We start from the raw sequence: 19,230 nt of genomic DNA on the forward strand, positions 1-19,230 counted from the left end.
CCTGGTTTCACTGAGGTCTTTGTCTTGTAATGACAAAATGTAAGTTTGCCTTCAGGACAATGTAATGCGATTTTTGCTTACTGCATGAACTTACTCCTCTGCCTTATATATATATACACACACACACACACACACACACACACATGCACACACTCACACACACACACACACACACACACAGTTTTATGGCAGATGAAAGTCCACATATGGTTAATGTATCTGTATTTGGTATAGAAGGGAAAAGCTCTCTATAAAGTACTGATTGTGGGGTTGAGTGTAGGTTTTGGGTTTGAATGGCAAAAGTAGTTTGAAAAAAACGAATTGACCTCCAAAACTGGAGGAGGTATCATCCCAGTATCAGACCTGCCAACTAAATCAAAAATAACACCATGTGAGAAGGGGGAGGGGCCCTGAAGGGGCGGGCCACGTGCTTAGAACTACCTAAGAGGCACTTGTGCCCCAACCGCGCCCCCAAACCCTCTCTCCAAAAATAAATAGGTAAATAAATAAGCAAGCTTACTTAGGCTGGTGCCAAAAACCTGGGGTGTCTTCACACACCTTAATAGATAGTTCAAAGCCTCCCAAATGGGCTGACAATCCACTATTTTCAGTGGTTTTCAGCTTGTTTTCCCTGCCACCTTGTGATATCAGCTCCTCACTGGGTGACCGTCTGAAGAGAGTCAATGTTGTGTGTTACTCGGTGGCACTGTGTGAGTTGGCAGGTCTGCAGTGTACCTGAGAATACTTTGTTATACCAGGCACGTTACCCCATCTCTCTGTGTCTCAGCCACTGTAACATTGAGTCTGGGGCCCAGTCAACATGTCCTTTCCAGGCACACAAATACAGAGAACAGAGGCCTCAACCAGCCAGTCCTCCCAGGCATATTTCTACGCAGATACCGCAAATCCAGGCCAGGACGACATTTCCATGCAAACTATGTTAGCAGATCGATACAGCAAATCTATGTCCAGATATTTCATCTCTCCCACATATGTAACTACAAAGATACAGAGAAGGCTGGACTCTTACAATCTGTCCCTCCCAGACGTGTTGCCAGACAGATGCAGTGAATACAGGACCCAGACATCCTTCCCTTCCAGAGATGACACTAAATAGATAAGGAAAATATAGGGCAGAAGTAGCTCTTCCTCTCTAGCCTTCACATCATACTAATACAAGTCATATTGTGCAATTTTATCAGCATTTGTATGGTGACTTCATACATTAATATGGTGCTGAAACATTTTCGGAATCAGGGCCCTCTTGTATGTTGGTGGGATGGTGTTTAATGAGAGAGAGAGATGATGAGAGTGAGCGGGGGAGTTGGAGAGACAAAGACAGAGAAGAACATAGTCTGTGTGTATGACAGGGTGAGTGAGTGAGTGAGGTTGTGCATGAAGGTGACAGAAACTGTGCATATCAGATGGTTGCGATTAACGGTGGTCCATCAGGATACGAAACCAGGAGAATCCAAGGAGAGTGGGAGATTTATGACTCCTCGCCCTTTGGAAGTGTGTGCACGCACATCAAAGCTAGCTTCCTCTCCCTGACCTATACATTTACATGTAGGACCACAAGGGCAAGACTAAGATGGTGGGAATTAGAGTTACAAATAACAAAAGCTGGGACATCTGTGAGGCCACAGATTTTGGGGTTCTAGGAGGAGTGGTCTTCGGGATGCTGAGGAAAGTACCCTGGCACTCGCAAACCATAAGGTATTCTTGACTAGGCAATCTACGTCTAGAATCTCCTTATGGGTTACCTAGATGGCTGCTGTAGTGCACCTCCTATGCTTCGGGCCATGTAAGGGAACTGTCCACTGGGATATGGGCTACCCTTTTTCTGATATAGGGCCCGGACTCCTGCCCAATTCATTTAAGGAAAGTGAGTGAGTGAGAGTGAGTGTAGTGTTGTGCACTATAGCGTAGTGTTCCTTTTGAGGACGGAAATACCTTGGCATGTTTCCCCTGTCTGCAACCACATGACTCATGTCAACTGTGCAAGACTACAAATGCCCCACAATGTTAAGGAAGGGCTTCAAAGGTAGGGGTGGTGGTAGCTCCTTGGGGATAGGGAGCACTGGGAGGGGTGGGTTGCAACAAGTTGAAATTGGGGATGTGATATGCATTTGGCAGGGAAGGGAGATTTACAGGGTTAGGAATAGATAGTATGAAAGGGAGTTGAGAATGAAGAAGGGGAAACTGAAGGAGGAGAGGTGAGGAAGATGCAAGGGGAGAGCTAAGAGGGGAAGGAAGAACTGCAACAAGAGAGAGAGGGGAGGGAGGGCAGCAAAAGGAGAGGGGGAATAAGAATGAAAACCTCAATCAATCAATCAGTCAGGGCTTTATATAGCGTGGCTACTCACCCGTAAGGGTCTTAAGGTGCTGGTGCTGTAGTTGGAAAGTTTCTGTGGGAGACTGAAGAAGATGGAAGAGCGAGCTGTGCAAGGTGGCTGGAGGAAGACTAGAAAGATGCAGGAGGAGAAGAGAACAGGAAGATTGGAGTAGGCCAGTGGACGAGTGAGAAGAATGGCTTCTCGAGGAGAGGTGATGAGTTAAGGGGTTTGTGAGTAGAGACAGAAAGTATAGCTAGAGACGTAGCAGTGTAGGTGAGAAGTCAAAGCTGCGCAAATGTGGTTAAGCAGCAGAAACAGAAAGAACGGAGGTAGCATTGAAGAAGTAAATGTGAAAAAAAGGACATGGGGAATATGCCTGGAGAGGATGAAAGAAGATGTCAGAGCCAAAAAAAAACATAATGAGGAGGGCTGTAGGTGAGGACAAGAAGTAAGTACAGTTGGTTGAACGGTGAGGAAGAGAAGAGAGCTAAGCACAAGAAGATGGACGGAGAATGAAAAGCTACAGAAGAAGAGCAGAGAAGAAATGGAACAATTGGGAAACAAGATGTGGCAAATAAACAGCTCCACGAAGAGGTGGGGAAGAAAGATAAAAGCTGCAGAGAAGTAAGGAAGTAGGTAAAGCTGGAGAGAAATATTTGAGAGGAAGAAGGGAAGATCACACAAAATAATTGGGGGGAAAAGGGAGGGCTGAAGGAGGGGAGATAATGGGAAAAGCAGCAGAAGAAGAAGCGTCGAAAATATGGCAGGAAAAGGAAAGGTGAGTGGGTGAAAAGGAGAGCTACAGGTGAAGTGGGTTTGGAGAACACTGAAAAAGAAGAGAAGTGAAGGAAGTACTGTAAATGGTGTGGTTGGAAGATGAATGGTTGGAAAGAGGTTTCACCAATTGCAACAACAAGAACGTTGTATATATGATTACCTGCCCATGCGGCCTGTAATACGTAGGAATGACCACCAGACCCATCAAAGTTCGCATTGGGGAGCATAGGAGCAACATACGTTGTGGGAGAAGTACTACTAAGATGTCGACCCACTACCTGACACACAATCATGGAATGGGGGACTTGAGGTGGACCGCGATTGAACAATTGAATAGCGAAAATGGCTTGTTTGAGAAAGAACAGCGGTGGATGTTCCGTCTCGGGACACAGACAGATGGGCTCAATGATGAAATACCGTGGAACCAGTTTACATGAGTAGTGTCCCCTGGTGTGACTTTTGCATCCTCCTCTCTTTGAACAAGACCAGTAGAACTTATCTTCCCTACAGGCCCCTGACAGGTACTGCAACCGCTCTTGGGAACCCTACTGGGTCCCAAGCACCAGTAGATCCATGTACGTACGAATCTCCCATATTAGTGTCCCTGGGCACCAACTTCCATTCTAAAAACTCTTACTATCATATAGAACTATTATGGCCATTTTGTACCACCCAATTGTTTCATTTAATAGCATCCGGGATTCAGTTTATAACGAATTAAGAATTCCGGCGGTCTAGTGTTTTTGATTTCGTGGAAATGTATTAACTTCCGGTTCTCCACAATTACATCCGGCAACTAATGAACAGACACCGCCATACGTGGCGGTACAGCGCTCTCCTAACGTCACCGGAACTTCGTCCGGTGCTCATCATAGGTTAGCGCTCTAGCTTTAAAGGTCCTCCGGCCACACACGGGTGCGATTACTTATGCTCCTAACTTGGAGCGGGAACTACAATTAAGAGCCCTATATAATAACTGCCCACAATCTACTTCATTGTCCAGCGGAGCCACGGGGAGGCCAGACACGGCGGGGCAGTGTTCCAGGAGCAGTGAGTATGGCATAGACAACTAATGACATTGAGTGTAAGTCTGAACTGACAATCACTGAAACGATTTGCCTGTCTTTTTCTTTAGGTTGCAACCATAGGCAGCCCTCCCACCCGTAACAGGCTCATGGGGTGTATTTCCTTTTAAAATCAAGTAGGTACCTTATTCATCACATAGTTGAACCTGCTCCCGGATACACCTTTGTATATATGTATATATATATATATATATATACTTTAACAGATAAATGTGAAAAAAACCTCACGAACTGAACTGACCGAGTCCTTTTGCAGTGTGTCTGTATTATGTTTCATGTGTGTTAGTCTTTGTCAATGTCTAATTATTTCTCCCATAAACAGTGGGACACATCACCATCAATCTGCACTGTGACTAAAGATAAGGAGTATATATTCACTCATGTTGCACTTCTTTTTCAGGTCACTTAATTATCACGATGGATGATGTCTTTATCTCGCATTTTATACATATTATGCCATTTTTACTTCCAGATAAACGATGACAGATACCTATTTAAGTATCGTATATGTGCTTTGACAATTCTCATGCACTGTATAATTAACCACACAAACACATTTTCAGTAATGTAATTGAGTTTAATGAACACACCACATAATTAGTGAGTGTAGAAGGGATCTGCGTGGTCCTGAAGAAGGAGCCAGGGGGGCTTCGAAACATGTTGACTGACATAGGGGGTATAGGTCATTGAGGCAAACAAACCTTCCTCCCCACATCTTTTTAACAATACCAGCTCAAAGGTATATTAAAATCTAGACCAACGAGCCAGGTATCTTTTAAAACCTCACCTTTCCATTCACTCCTGACCCTTCCACTCACACTCCTACACGACACACAGTCGTCTCATAACAACAGTGTTCCCGTGTATTTCATAGGTTGTAGCACGCCCCGTCCCGTAGAGGGGCGGGAAGACCCCTATGATGAAGCATGACACCAAGAGCCCTTTTGGTGTGTGAGGGGTATTTAAACAAACTGTGTGTTTTTCCCACCACTGTAGGAAACATACTCAATCTGGGAGGACATGGCTTTTGAAACTATCTGAGGGTGGATCTTTTTGGTTAAGTATCTATGGTTGGAATGAGATGCAGGAGAAAAGGTAAGAGGAGGAGACACAACCGAGGATGTATGAGGAAAATGAGCTGTGTGTGAGCAAAATACAGTTTTAGTGAAAGGAGTAATAGAGAGCTGGCTGAGGGAAGAGAAAGATGTGGAACAAACTGTCAGAGGAAAGGAGAAAGGTGCTGCAGCAGAGGAAAACAATAGAGGGTAAGCCTGCAAAGTCTGGGGTCAAGACCTATCTCTACTACAGAATGGTATATCATGGAAACATGATTGTCAGAGAAAGAGGAGGACAATGTGGTAACATGGTGTTGGTTCTGAAAAGGGATTTGCAGACACTTCTGTGAGGTATTGAGTGATATGCTGCTGTTGAAGGTGGTAGGGGTTATCAGTGTGCGACTAATTAAGAGGCGTCCTTCTGAGAAGTATCTGGAAAGTGTGTAGATTAATTGGGAGGTACAGAGATGGTTTCTAGTGTAAAGCAAAACAGGGGTTGAGGTTTTAGTATTGACCTGCACAAATATTGACTCCACAATATTGACCTGCACTTTATCATCAAGGAAAATGGATGCAGAGTCTGAGTAGTGAATCTATACTTTGCTCTAATGAAAGCAAAACACTTATACAAAGAGCATCTTTTAGTTATTTCAGGTTGGCTGGGATGTATTTTCATCAATCCAAGGCTATAATACTGGGCTTGGGTTGGTAGAATGATGTGGTCATTTTTCAGCTCAGTGTGTTTTGCACTGGCTAATTCTTCTGATACGCTTAACGTTTTGCTGCAAAAATGACAAAGGTTTTGACACTTTTCTAGTTGGTGTGGAAAACAGTGTACTAACCCAATGCTTAAAAATACTGCTAGAGAAATAGACATTTGCAGTGCACAGATTTAGAGTGTCGTTGGTGTTGTAGATGCACTCTGTGAGAGGAGCAGGTCTCCATCTTAGAGCAGGAACCTATCCAGAGTTCCCAGTTAGTGCTTTGCATTAGACCAGGAACCAATCCAGAGTTCCTATCCAGAGTTCCCAGTTAGTGCTTTGCATTAGACCAGGAACCAAACCAGAGTTCCTATCCAGAGTTCCCAGTTAGTGCTTTGCATTAGACCAGGAACCAATCCAGAGTTCCTATCCAGAGTTCCTAGTTAATGCTTTGCATTAGACCAGGAATCAATCCAGAGTTCCTATCCAGAGTTCCTAGTTAATGCTTTGCATTAGACCAGGAACCAATCCAGAGTTCCTATCCAGAGTTCCTAGTTAATGCTTTGCATTAGACCAGGAACCAATCCAGAGTTCCTATCCAGAGTTCCTAGTTAGTGCTTTGCATTAGAGCATTAGACTAGGAACCTATCCAGAGTTCCTATCCAGAGTTCCTAGTTAGTGCTTTGCATTAGACCAGGAACCAATCCAGAGTTCCTATCCAGAGTTCCTAGTTAGCGCTTTGCATTAGACCAGGAACCTATCCAGAGTTCCTATCCAGAGTTCCTAGTTAATGCTTTGCATTAGACCAGGAACCAATCCAGAGTTCCTATCCAGAGTTCCTAGTTAGTGCTTTGCATTAGACCAGGAACCTATCCAGAGTTCCTAGTTAATGCTTTGCATTAGACCAGGAACCAATCCAGAGTTCCTATCCAGAGTTCCTAGTTAGTGCTTTGCATTAGACCAGGAACCTATCCAGAGTTCCTATCCAGAGTTCCTAGTTAATGCTTTGCATTAGACCAGGAACCAATCCAGAGTTCCTATCCAGAGTTCCTAGTTAGTGCTTTGCATTAGACCAGGAACCTATCCAGAGTTCCTAGTTAATGCTTTGCATTAGACCAGGAACCTATCCAGAGTTCCTATCCAGAGTTCCTAGTTAGTGCTTTGCATTAGACTAGGAACCTATCCAGAGTTCCTATCCAGAGTTCCTAGTTAGTGCTTTGCATTAGAGCAGGAACCTATCCAGAGTTCCTAGTTAGTGCTTTGCAAAGTCTATGTGGCATTCTAAGCTTCCTGGAGTTTGGTTCTGACCTATACTGTGCACCCCACCCCCCTTCTGCTGGCCAAGGCTATGCTTCTCTGATAAGCTCTAACTGAGAGTGAAACACATGTCAGGAGCTGCTTTTAATTATGCCAGATTGCACTAAGTGGTATTTCAGTAATCCAGAGTGGTAATATTGTGCCAAGAATGGTTAAATACCTTTGTCATTTTTCAGCTTGGCATGTATGGCACTACCTGATCCTATGCTTAAGGATTGTGCTGCAAAAATGAAAAAGGCTTTGACACTTTTCTAGTTTCGCTTGGATAACCATCTTCTAAACCAGTGCTTAAAACATTTGCTAGGAAGGTAAACAATTGAAGGGAACAGGTTTAGAGAGATGCTGTTGTACATGCTCTCCCTAAAAAGGTGCAACTCTCCATCACAAAACCAGGAACTTCCCAGATGTCATAGCTGATGCCCTATACACACATTCCTAGACGATATAGTGATAGTTGAAACTGTGCATTTTTTATTCATATAGGTTGATATTACTGCTCTTGATATTGTGACATACAACTCACAATGGTAGGTAACACTACATTATCATCCCTTGGAGTGGCAAATCCCATCCCAACATGCTCCATGTTTGAGTGAGGTGTACTCTTGAATGTCACTTTGACTAGGGTAGGAATAATATTTGTCTTGGTACTGAAAGCACGTACCCCCCAAGCAGGACTGACATGGGTAACCAAAACTAGCTGGGCAAAAATGCCAAACCAGCCCTTCTCCCTTTGTCTCTTTGCACAATCTCTCTCTTTCCATCCATCCTAGGCGTCCTGGATTTGCCAGGACTGTCCCGGTTTTCAACAGGTATGATGCTGGTTTTAAAAATTAAATTTGATTTATTTTCTTAGTGCCTCTTCCGTGTTTCTATGTTGATGAGCGCTGTCCTTCTTTTCCACTTTGTTGATGTAAAATTGTAGTCCTTCCTCTATTTTTGCAAAATGTCCCAGTTTTTGGGTCACACGATATGGTCACCCTAATCAATAAATCAATCCATCCATCCTTTCTCTCTCCTCTCTTCCCTTCCTTACCCCTCTCTGAACTCTTTCTCCCTACCGTCCCCCTCCCTCTCTTCTCTTCCTCCTTCTCTTGATGCCTCCCTGTCTGCAGCAATTAACCTCAAGACCTGGGAATGTGGCAGAGGAGCCAGGAGTGATCTTGGGCTTTGAAGCTACCTCCAAGGTCTCCAGCCCACCGTTGAATAAAAGACCTGTCCGGCCCTGCACAAGAGCAGCAGCAATGCCATACTTTTCTAGCAGAATTTGTGCAGCATGAGATGTAGGGGCGCTGTCTCGCCCACCAGCATTGTGCGCCCCAACTTGTCCATAATTGGAAGCAGGGAGTTGGGGATTTCAGAGCTAGAAAATGAGCCACTCCCCCATTCGCCTGCATTTGTACCTTTTAATGGGATGCGTAGATCTTTCTGGGGAAACTGAAAGGGGAAGCGGGTGTGGCGTAACGGCCAGAGCTGCCAGCTTTGGAACTGGGGAACCAGTCTCAGGTTCGGCTTAACGTCCTGTCTTGTGTTTCTAAGCAGATCACCAAAAATGAACGTGTCCTTATGTAATGTAACTGGTGCTCAAGTAAAGCGCTCCAATACCTCAGGGTCGCGTTCGCGCTATATAAAACTGCAAAAAATGTAACAGCTTTCAGGATCTGCACGGCATTCAGGACAGCGCGCCTCGCTCGCGGACAGGAGGCACAGCAATTTGTTCAGCCATGATCTTTCTACCTCGAAATCCAATTCTGATTCCCCAGTCGGTGTCGGTTCTCAATTTGCTAATCCATATTTAATTTGAAATCACAAAACACCACGTTTTTGAGATAAGCTTTTAAAATGCCTCCTACGCAGCGTGCCTGGCTGTCTGTGGGGACCCAGCTGATAACCTGTGAAAATCATACGCTTCAATTAGCCAGGAGGAAGCCGAGGCGATGTGACGGCATCAGGAGCGGTGTCACGAGGAGGAAGTGGGCGGAGGGAGAGGGGTCAAAGCATGACAAGGAAGGGGAGGCCGTAATCTGCAGGAGGAGCTGGCTGTGTTATTTATTTAGCCTATTACAGATGGTCTTGTACACGTGAGACCCACACAACTATGCAGGGGCATTTTACATTCCTGCTAAGAAAATAAAGGGCCCCAAAATCGTTAACCAAAGGCACTATCTGTTTTTTAGTCAAAATTTACACTGGTGCAAACTTTCACGCACGCATACGTTTGTATTTTTGCTGCCCTATTTTAGCTGGTGGCACAACACACCGATGTAAACAGGGGTTTGGGGAAAACCCGAGGCCACGAATATCATGCAGTGAAAGGAGGGTCATGGTAGGGTCCTCTCAGCATTGGGCCTGAAGTGGCGGTGGCTGCTGCGAGGCTCTTTTATGATGGAGAACGAGGCGCTACGTGAATAGCCGCATCTTTTCTGAAATATAGGAATGATGTGGCAGGCCTGATGTGTGGAGGACAGAGCAACTGAACGTGTGCCTGCGAATACACACAAAGGGGCATATTTACTGATCTTTCGCACAGGGCAGCAGGCAAAAATGCTGCGCTGCATTGCGTGAAAGGGAGAAAGCAGAAATGCTCCATATTTACAAAGCACTGGCGTAACGAAACATGAGGGGGGCCCACAGCAAGGTGCGTGGAGTGGCCCCCTCCGGACTCAATCAGGAGCTCTCCAGCCAGAGTATTGTGCTGCTATGGAGCTTCTCTGCTTCTCCTTGTGCTAGTGCACCTTGTGCAGGTCAGTGCTAATGCAAGCACCCTTGCACGATGGTGCAAGGGTGTCTGCGTTATGAGCAGGAATGTTTTTCTGCTGGAAAGTATACCTAAGTGCACAGAAACATTCCTTAGAGGCATATTCCTCTTTCTACGTGTGCCACAGAGTGCAGCACATATGGAAAGAGGAAATTACGAGGAGAAATAAAGACATTTTTCATTGCTACGCCTCACTTGGGAAGGTGTGGCATACTGGCGAATTACAAGGTTTACTTGGTTTAGTAATCTGTGCCAAAACCTATGGATGAATGCATTGGAACTCCCATGCTCCACCCATGGAACGCCCTCCAAACGCCAGGTAATGCAAAGCAACGCTATGTACTGCTTTGCATTACTGCATATTGATTAAACCACAGAAAGAAATGTAAAGTGGCTTTGCATGCCTTAATAAATACCAAAAAAAAATTTGCTTTGTGGTTTCGCCACTGTTAGAAATGGGATTTCTGGTTGGCTAAGGCTTGCGCCAAAGCCAGGCAGAAACCACCACTCTAATCAGGGCAAGGGAGTTACACACTGAAGATAACCCCTTCTCACCCCCTTGGTAGCTTGGCATGAGCAGTCAGGCTTATCCCAGAGGCAAATTGTAAAGCGTTTGCGCAACACACACACACAACAGCAACAAACTAGGCACACCACAAAAGAAACTCCACAAAAGGTTAGATAAAAAAATAGCCTTTGTATTATCATAAACACATTAGAAACCTAATCACACATTTACACTGTGCCACCTGGCACGGGCAATATTCACAGGGGATTACATACAGGACCAGGCCAATCGGGCCATGGTCAGAACCATCAGAACAGGTAAGTAAATGCAAAAAATAACCAGTAACTACTGGTACCATAATGACCTAAGCATTATCACATTAGCATTAGACACCATCCTAAAATATCACAGGAATCAACAACATAAACCCAGTATACCCCAAGCACACCCTGACATAACCCCCAGGCCAAACAGCCTTTTCTAGGGCTCCAATGACCTATGTCCAGCAAAGTCAGAGCTCAGCTGCCAATGCAGCAATAATGAAAAAGTGCACAATGCACAGGCCTAAACGTAGCAGCTGCCGCTAATTGCGGTGCAGCTGTGCAGGCAAAGAATGTGGGCACTGGGAAAACGGCGCTGGGCTCTGGGGCCCTGCTAGTCCTAAAGCCACCAACACCATGTCAGAAAAAAGGCCAGGAGAAAGGCAAAAAGTTTAGGGATGACCTTGCAAAAAGGGCCAAGTCCAACAGCCACTAAAGTGATGTAAAACTAATGCAAAGTCATAGTAAGTCTTTGTTAGAATCCGGGTTCTCTGGTTGGCACAGGTAGGTACTTGTGACAAGCAGGGAACCTTTCCTCCAGTCAGGGTAAGGGGGTACACTCCTAAAATAACCCCTGCTCACCCTCTAGGTAGCTTGGCGCGAGCAGACAAGGCTTATCTCAGAGCGTTATAGGTTAAGCATTTGTGAACACATACAGTAACCAAGTGACAACACTACAAATGGACACCACACAGGTTTTATATTAAAAATAAGGATTCTTTATATAGAGTTACCACAAGACCATTAAATGACAAAAATACACAATACTGTTACTTTAGATGGTAGAATTTTGCTTAGTTCTCTTAAGTTCTTAAATGCGACACTTTAAGTCAATGTACCTTTTAGATGCGACACTCAGGGCAACGAAAGTGTTGCAACGATGTTGATGCGATGAAGTTTTTGGTGCAAAGAAATAAAGAAGTGAAGATCTTCCAGATGCGTTACGCTTTTCCGATGTTGCGAGAAGACTTGACTCGAAGCGTCAGCTACAGCGGCGTCACCCTTTACGCAATGCGACGACAGCGGCCTTGGCAGCGGCACTCTTCTCCGACATTTGCGAGACGCTTCCGCTCGATGCGATGTAACAGCGGCGACACCCCTTTACACGATGCGACGACAGCAGCTCTGACGGCGGCACGCTTCTCCGTGGATGCGAGGCGCTTTTCTTGATACGGTGCAATGCGACAGCTACGATGGCTGCGATGTCGACACACTTCTTCCTCGATGCGACACTCTTCTCTTGATGCGGTGCGATGCGTCAGCTATGATGGCTGCGATGGCGACACGCTTCTTCGGCATTGCGAGACACTTCTTGGATCATGCGAGACGCTTCCGCTCGATGCGATGCTGCAGCGGCAACACACTTTACGAGATGCGACGACAGTTCCGACGGCGGCACACTTCTCCTCCTTGAGTCGCGCTTCCAGTTCCTTGCGACACGCAGTCCCTCAGAAGGCCCAACAACAGCAGCAGGCACTTCCAAATAACTCTGGGGAGCTGGGGGGTGAAGTCTGTTGTTCCTGAGACTTCAGCAGGAGGCAAGCTCTATTCCAAGCCCTTGGAGATCTTTTTAAGCACAAGTTGAAATAAAGTCTTTGTAGTCTTTCTCCTCTCCTTCAGCAGCAAGGCAACCCCTGCAGGCCAATCCCCCAGGTCAGGGACAGTACTCCTCCTTACAGCTTTCCCAGTTCCTTCTCCTCAGGCAGAGGTTCTTCTTGTCAAGCAGGATCTAATTTCTTGGGAGCAGGGTCCCAATACTTATACCTCTAATTCCTTTGTTCCTCTGGGGTAGAGGGGCCTTTGCCCAGTCCAAACCAGTTCCTGAGCACTTTGTTGACATGACTCTGACTTTCTATTCAGGATGCAGGGCAGAGACATCTGCCGCTCCACAGGAGGTGGAGCCAGCATTGTGGTGGCAGAGCACAGCCCTATTCAGAGTCCAGGTGCACTCCTCCCACCCATCTGGATGTCAATCTCTCTATTCACCACCAGGCTACCTAGCCCTGCCCCTCTGGGTTTCCCCAGCCCTGTCACTCACACAAACCAGACAGGCAGATACACATCATAGCAGAGGCAGGCTGAAATGGTTAGGCAAGCAAATATCAACTCTCTAAAAGTGGTATTTGCAAACACAGAATATTAAAATAAACTTTACTAAAAGATGTATTTTATTATTCTGAGTTCAGGCATACTAAACTCAATTTTCTACCATGTTCCCTGGGTCTGTTAGGATCATAGGATGTAACAATTCTAACAGCCCATTCTGGCCTATGGAGAACAGGTAGCCTTACAATAGTGAAAAACGAAAATGGCTGTAATTCACTATTAGGACATGCCACACAGATCAGGGCTTGTCCTACCTTATGCTTACAATGCACCCTGCCCTTGGGCCTACCATAGGGGTGACTAATATGAAGTTAAGGGAAGGTTTAGGGACTGGGAAGTGGGTGCACTTGCCCAGTCATAATGACAGTACCAGACTGCACGCAGGTTCTGCAATGGCAGACCTTAGACACATTTTACTAGGTCGCTCCTGTGGGTGGCACAACCAGTGCTGCAAGCCCACCAGCAGCATTTGTATTTACAAGCCCTGGGCACTCCTGGTGCACTTTACTGGGGTCTGACAGTAAATCAAATAAGCCAATCATGGAATCCAACCAACATATACATTTTAAATAGGGAGCACTTGCACTGTGGCACTGGTTGGCAGTGGCACAGTGCTCTGAGCAGCTAACACCAGCAAAACACATGAGGCACAGCAACAAAAAGTGGAAGGGAGACTCACGCCAAGGTGCCAGGTCTAACAATCTGTCTGCCCCAAAGTTTAGTCAGATCACTTATGTGCATCAATATAATTTGTTTGTATCAATGAACATAAGTGCTCTTTCTAAACGTTGGGGCAGATTTACTACGATTTTGAATTAGGGTTCCTTCACTTTTGTGGCGCAGCCCGAAGGAAAACCATTAACACAGGATGAAGGCTATGCTACATCAGTGGTGACTGGTGAATGTTTCAGTTTTGGGGCCGTAAATAGTAGACTCTAATATCAACTGAACGGAAGTCTGATGCTCGCAGTACTGTGTGGGCTACCGAGACCCTACAATTGCATTTGGGAGACATATCCATATTGCTGCATCAATTTTACATGAGCTACCCTCAGTCAGCAGCTATTATGTTATGTCATTGTGTTATGTTATGTGGATTTTTATTGTGCACTAATCAACAAAGAGGGTATCCAGGCGCTTGGGCAAGGTGTGTGGTCTCAAAGCGATTATATGAAGAGCCAAGTCTTCAGCTTCTTGCGGAGCACAAAAAGTGAGAAGGAGGCTTTGATGAGTTGAGGGAGGTTGCTCCATGTCTTGAGTGTGATCCAGGAGAATCAGCAAACTCCAGTTCTGGTTTTGCATATGCGCGGAGTGTGTGCAAGTGAGAGTGAGGGAGAGCGTAGCTGTGGGTCTGTGAAAGTGTATGTGGCTGTTCAAGTATTCTAGTCCTGTCTTGTGTAGGGCTTTGTGTGTTTGGTTGAGAAATATAAATTAGCTGCACTTATTAATGGGGAGCCAGTGAAGCTTCCTCAGGTGCTGTGTGAAGTGGGTGTGGCATGGGAGGTCAAGTATGAGTCTTGCGGCTGCATTCTGGATGGCCTGGAGTCTGTGTAGGAGTTGTTTGGCGATTCCGACGTAGAGAGTGATGCTGTAATCTAGCCTGCTGGTGAAGAGTGCTTGCATGACTGTCCGACTGGTGTTCTGAGTCAACCATTTCAAGATCTTTCGCAGCATGCATAGAATGTGGAAGCAGGAGGTGCACACTGCATTTGACTTGAGCCGCCATGTTGAGCTTGTCATCTAGGATGATCCCTACATTTTTTGCGTGGTCTGTGGGTGTTGGTCCTAACTCCGAAAGCCACGAGGTGGATTCCCATTGGGAGGTCTTGTTGCCGAAGATCAGTACTTCCAGTCAGAGCTGAGCTCTAGGCAATTAGTTGGCATCCTCTCTGCTCCCATGGTTATGCAGCTGGTGAAGTTGCTTCTAGTGGTGTTTGTCTTGTCAGTCAGGGAGACAATGAGTGGGGTGTCATCAGCGGAGGAGATGAAAGTGATGTCTTGTGAGCAGATGAGTGCTGTCATGTAAAAAGAGTGAGGCTGAAGAACGATCCATCTTGGACACTGCATATCAGTTTCTCGATCTCTGATGTGAAGGGTGGCAGCCTAACCCTCTGGCTTATTCCGGTGAGGAAGAAACAGATCCATCTGGCTGCGGATCCTAGTATGCCAATCTCGTGGAGCCTTCTAATGAGGGTGCTGTGGAAGACAGTGTTGAAGGCAGTGAAGATGTCAGGCACGATGAGGGCCACTGTTTCTCCTCGGTCCAGGATGTTTCGAATGTTGTTGCTGACTGCGATAAGTGCTGTTTCAGTGCTGTGGTTCTTTTTAAATACGGATTGTGTGTTGTCTAGAAGAGGGTGAAGTTCGAGGTGCTTGTGAGTTTCTTATTAAATGCCTTCTTAATCACTTTGGCTGGATAGAGGAGCAGGGGGATAGGTTGGAGGTTGCTCAGTTGATTTAGGTTGGCTGTGGGCTTCTTGAGGAGAGTGTTGATTTCTGAAAGTTTCCATTAATCCGGGAAAGTGGAGGACATGATAGAAGTGTTGATGATATGGGACAGGGTGGTCCTGACTGGTGATGTTCCCAGATTGTAGATGTGGTGGGGGCATGGGTCCATTAGGCCCCTGAAAGAGCCTAAACCTGCGCTTTCTTTACTAATGGAAACCCTGCCTTTGCTTCAGAAGTAAAGAACTGCATTTAAAAGGTGACACACACATTTCTGTGCCACAGAATGAAAACATGAGCTCTTGAAATTCACAGACTTCAGCCAGACACTTTAATTTAGCAATTTATGTAACCCATGTGCAAGTAATTCATAGTTTGATTTAAATGTGTTTAGTTAAATGTTGTTCTCACTATGAAAATGTGACTCTAACTTGTGAAAACTGTTAAATGTGCATTAGTAGAAATAACTTGCATTTGAATTAGCACGACATTTTATAATGTTGAAAACAGAACCAGCTCCTGATTCAGCTTGGTCTGTTAGTTTCTGTCGACCTTAAAGATAAGCAAAGGAATGTTTTTCTCTCTGTGCAAAGAGAACAGTGGCATGATTTGCAGCTGTGACCTCGGTCTGAGCCTTATCTCTCTAGTTGCTGGAAATGTTGAACAAAGCCTCATTTAATTCTTTGCTTTAGTGAGAACAGAAAATCACGTATTTCAAAAGTGCATTACCAAGTTTAATGTTTCTTGCTTAGTTTAAAAAGGTTATTTTGCAGTTCATGTTATGTGTGTAGTTAGAAATAAAATGTCTCTTTTAAAAGGAAGGTTAGGAGATGAAATTGTATTAAATAAGATGCAGAATGCACCGTGGGAAGGATCTTTGCCTGTCTGAGAGATGACGTATGAAATCTGCAGATGGGTGGAGGCATCCTTTTGGAGAATGCTGGATTACAGTTGGAGGAAGAGAAAGTCACGTCACATGCTTTGTAACATTATTTGATAAACGCGTTCCTAGTTAGGAGTTTCAGAGGGAGTTCGAGAGAGCAGAGGGGGAGAACAGAGGAGAGAGAAGAGAGGAGGAGAGAGGACGCTTTTAAGAATGCAGGCAGGAAGACTTTCAGAGCCCTTTGACAGAGACAGACAGACAGAGATTTAGAGAATCAAAGCTGCAGAAGAGTTTCAGACTCCGACGCAGAAATGAAGGAGAGGGCAGAAGTGATTTATAGATGCAGTGAAGGAGAGGGCAGACCTTTGATGGCGAGCAGAACGTAGGCAGATTAGATGTAGGTTTAGTTTCATTCTGATTTTTGCTTTGACTAATTGGCTTTGCCAAGGCTTATTTGCTCTATTTTTTGTTTCCCTTCATGGGAGATTCTGCAATTATTAATTATTGATTGGCTTATGCTAACTCACTCTTGTTTCTGGAACTTTTCAGAAGTTCTGACTGACATCTTTTGAGCTCCATTGTCTTAGAATAGGGATTATTTCCTTTATGGAACGCGCTGTTTGCAAATTATGATGCTTTGTGCTAACCTAATTTTTCTGTTATCAATTCTGTAACCTGATTGATACCTGACTACTGAATGAAGAGTCAGAGATTCTTAAATTTTGATTGGAAAATAAATCCCTTTAAAACTGCTCATAACTCTCATTATTGGCTAAAATGTTTATTTACATTTTATGAATTGCTCATGTTTATGTAGAAGCTCCCTGGTCATAAACGGTGGCAAAGATCCATTGACCTTTAGCGGAAATCCGGGTAACGGTAATCAGAGGAAATGGTGTCACATTTCCTAGATTTTCCAAAGCGAGATTACCGTGGGATTACCGCTGCAACAGGATGGTAGCAGAGTTATGGTTAAACACCTTGACCAGAAGGAGCAGAGTTTAGGTTAATACCCTGGAAGGAGCTACAAAAAAAAATTGCCCAAGTTAGAATAAGGCCCAAGCCCCAAAAAGTCCTGATTCCTGATTCCAATGGCCAGAACTGGAAGATTGGCAAAGCGGTATTAGAAGGCGGTCCAAGAAGGCGGTTACTGAAGAAGGTGTGAGTATTAATAGGGAGCAGCGCATTTGCGGTAATTTCTGATTGCGGTAAGTTTTGACTGCGGTAATTGCATATTGCGATAATTGCGTTTGATTAGATCATGGTATGCGGTAATGGCATATGCGGTAATTGCATTGGATTAGATTGTGGTACGCGGTAATTTCAGTTGTGGTAATTCCAGTTGCAGTAATGGCGGTTGTGGTAATTGCATGGAGTGTGTTAGATTGCGGTGTTGATTTGAATGTGTGATGTCTTGCGGAGTTGGAGTGAATGTTGAGTGATTGTGAGATCAGGCTGTGAGCGCGCGCAGCCCGGGAAAGTCTTAGGCTCGAAGAGTAGTTTAAGCGATTGTGGTGTAGAAGACACCCAAGGTAGATTTTGTTGACCACCGAAAGGGGATCGTGAGACGTCATCGATCACCTGGACCGAGATAGGGGGAGCGAATGTGTGAGTGCGTGAGTAACCGACGCTGGTCGTGGGTTGTTGTACGTGGAATTTGAGTATTTGTAACCTATCAGAGGTGATTGTCTGGTCGGACGTGGACAGACAATTGCCACCCGAGGTCGACAATTTCGAGAGACTGTGGACGGACAGTCAGAGAAGTAACTTGTTTGGGACAAACGGTTATTTCAGCGTATGAAAGGGACGTGTGAGTGAGTACGAGATAATTGTAAAGGAGGGTGAACTGCTGCGAGCGGGGGAAAAGTGACATCAGAGTGTGCCACGCTGTGATACGTTCGTTGTGTGATTACCGTATTGAGATTGGTTGAAAATCTTCAAAAATTTAAACTGCAACAGGATTGGAGGGAAAAATTTGACATTTGCGGAATTGAATAAAAATATTGGATTGAATTATTGCAGAAAGGAAATTGTTTAAAGGTTTTAAGACACTTTTGAGAGGTAAATCGACAAATTCGATTTGGGTCGGTGACGAGACCCCACCTGATGGAACGCCTGCATATTTTATGTTAACGAATTTGGGATTGTTTTCATGTTTGTGGATTCGCCAATGGTGCAAGGTTACTGAGAAAGAGGGTCCTTTGAGTTTTCCAAAATATGGTACTTTTGAACTGCAAATTATTGACAGATTAAGAGAATTGTTATCTGAAATAAAGTCACCATCTTGAGCCACACAATTTGAAGCCTTAAGCTTGTGGGAAAAGACAGCAAGAGACATGGAAAGAGAGGACGAAAGGGTAAAGAATCAGATACAGGAGGAGGAAATTATAGATGACAAAAAGCCTCAAACCGATATTGATTTAGGGGATGGAATATTGGATGCATTATTAACTTAGTGTCCTCCACCTAATGTGGTCCCCAGTACAAATTCTGATAGTAGTGTACCAGCGAGTACAACAGTGGCTACTGCTTCTGTTGAACCAAAGAAAATGCAGATTGAGTTAACTCTAAAGACGTTCCAGATTGCCCCACCACCTGTTGATTCGATACCGATAGTGATACCTCCAGGCGTTAATGCTCCAATTGTGACTGATTCGGTACAAAAATTACAAACTGTAGCTGCACAAACAATGCGTAGACAAATTTTGACTGTCCAAATTAATATGGTCCCAACTAAAGAAGCTCAAAGAACTGTAGAAGGAGTAATTACATCAGGGTTTATCTCGACATCTCAGAATTCACAGATTACAGAACAGAAACTGCCCCAGACAGTTCAAGCATTGAAAGATAGAGAAAATATTGTCTTTACAATACCAATTGCAAAGGGAGAAACAAAATTAATTGAAGATGGGATTTTTCGACCATGTTTTGAGGAAGCA

General features: G+C 44.8%; 1 protein-coding gene across 1 annotated transcript in view; it reads right to left on the minus strand.

The window, feature by feature from the left end:
• Positions 1-19,230, minus strand: part of GRM7 (glutamate metabotropic receptor 7) — a 1,767,328-nt gene that overhangs the window by 1,111,336 nt on the left and 636,762 nt on the right. The gene's annotated exons all lie outside the window — the stretch shown is intronic.

This window comes from Triturus cristatus, chromosome 9, assembly GCF_964204655.1.
Source record: "Triturus cristatus chromosome 9, aTriCri1.1, whole genome shotgun sequence".
Lineage (NCBI taxonomy): Eukaryota > Metazoa > Chordata > Amphibia > Caudata > Salamandridae > Triturus > Triturus cristatus.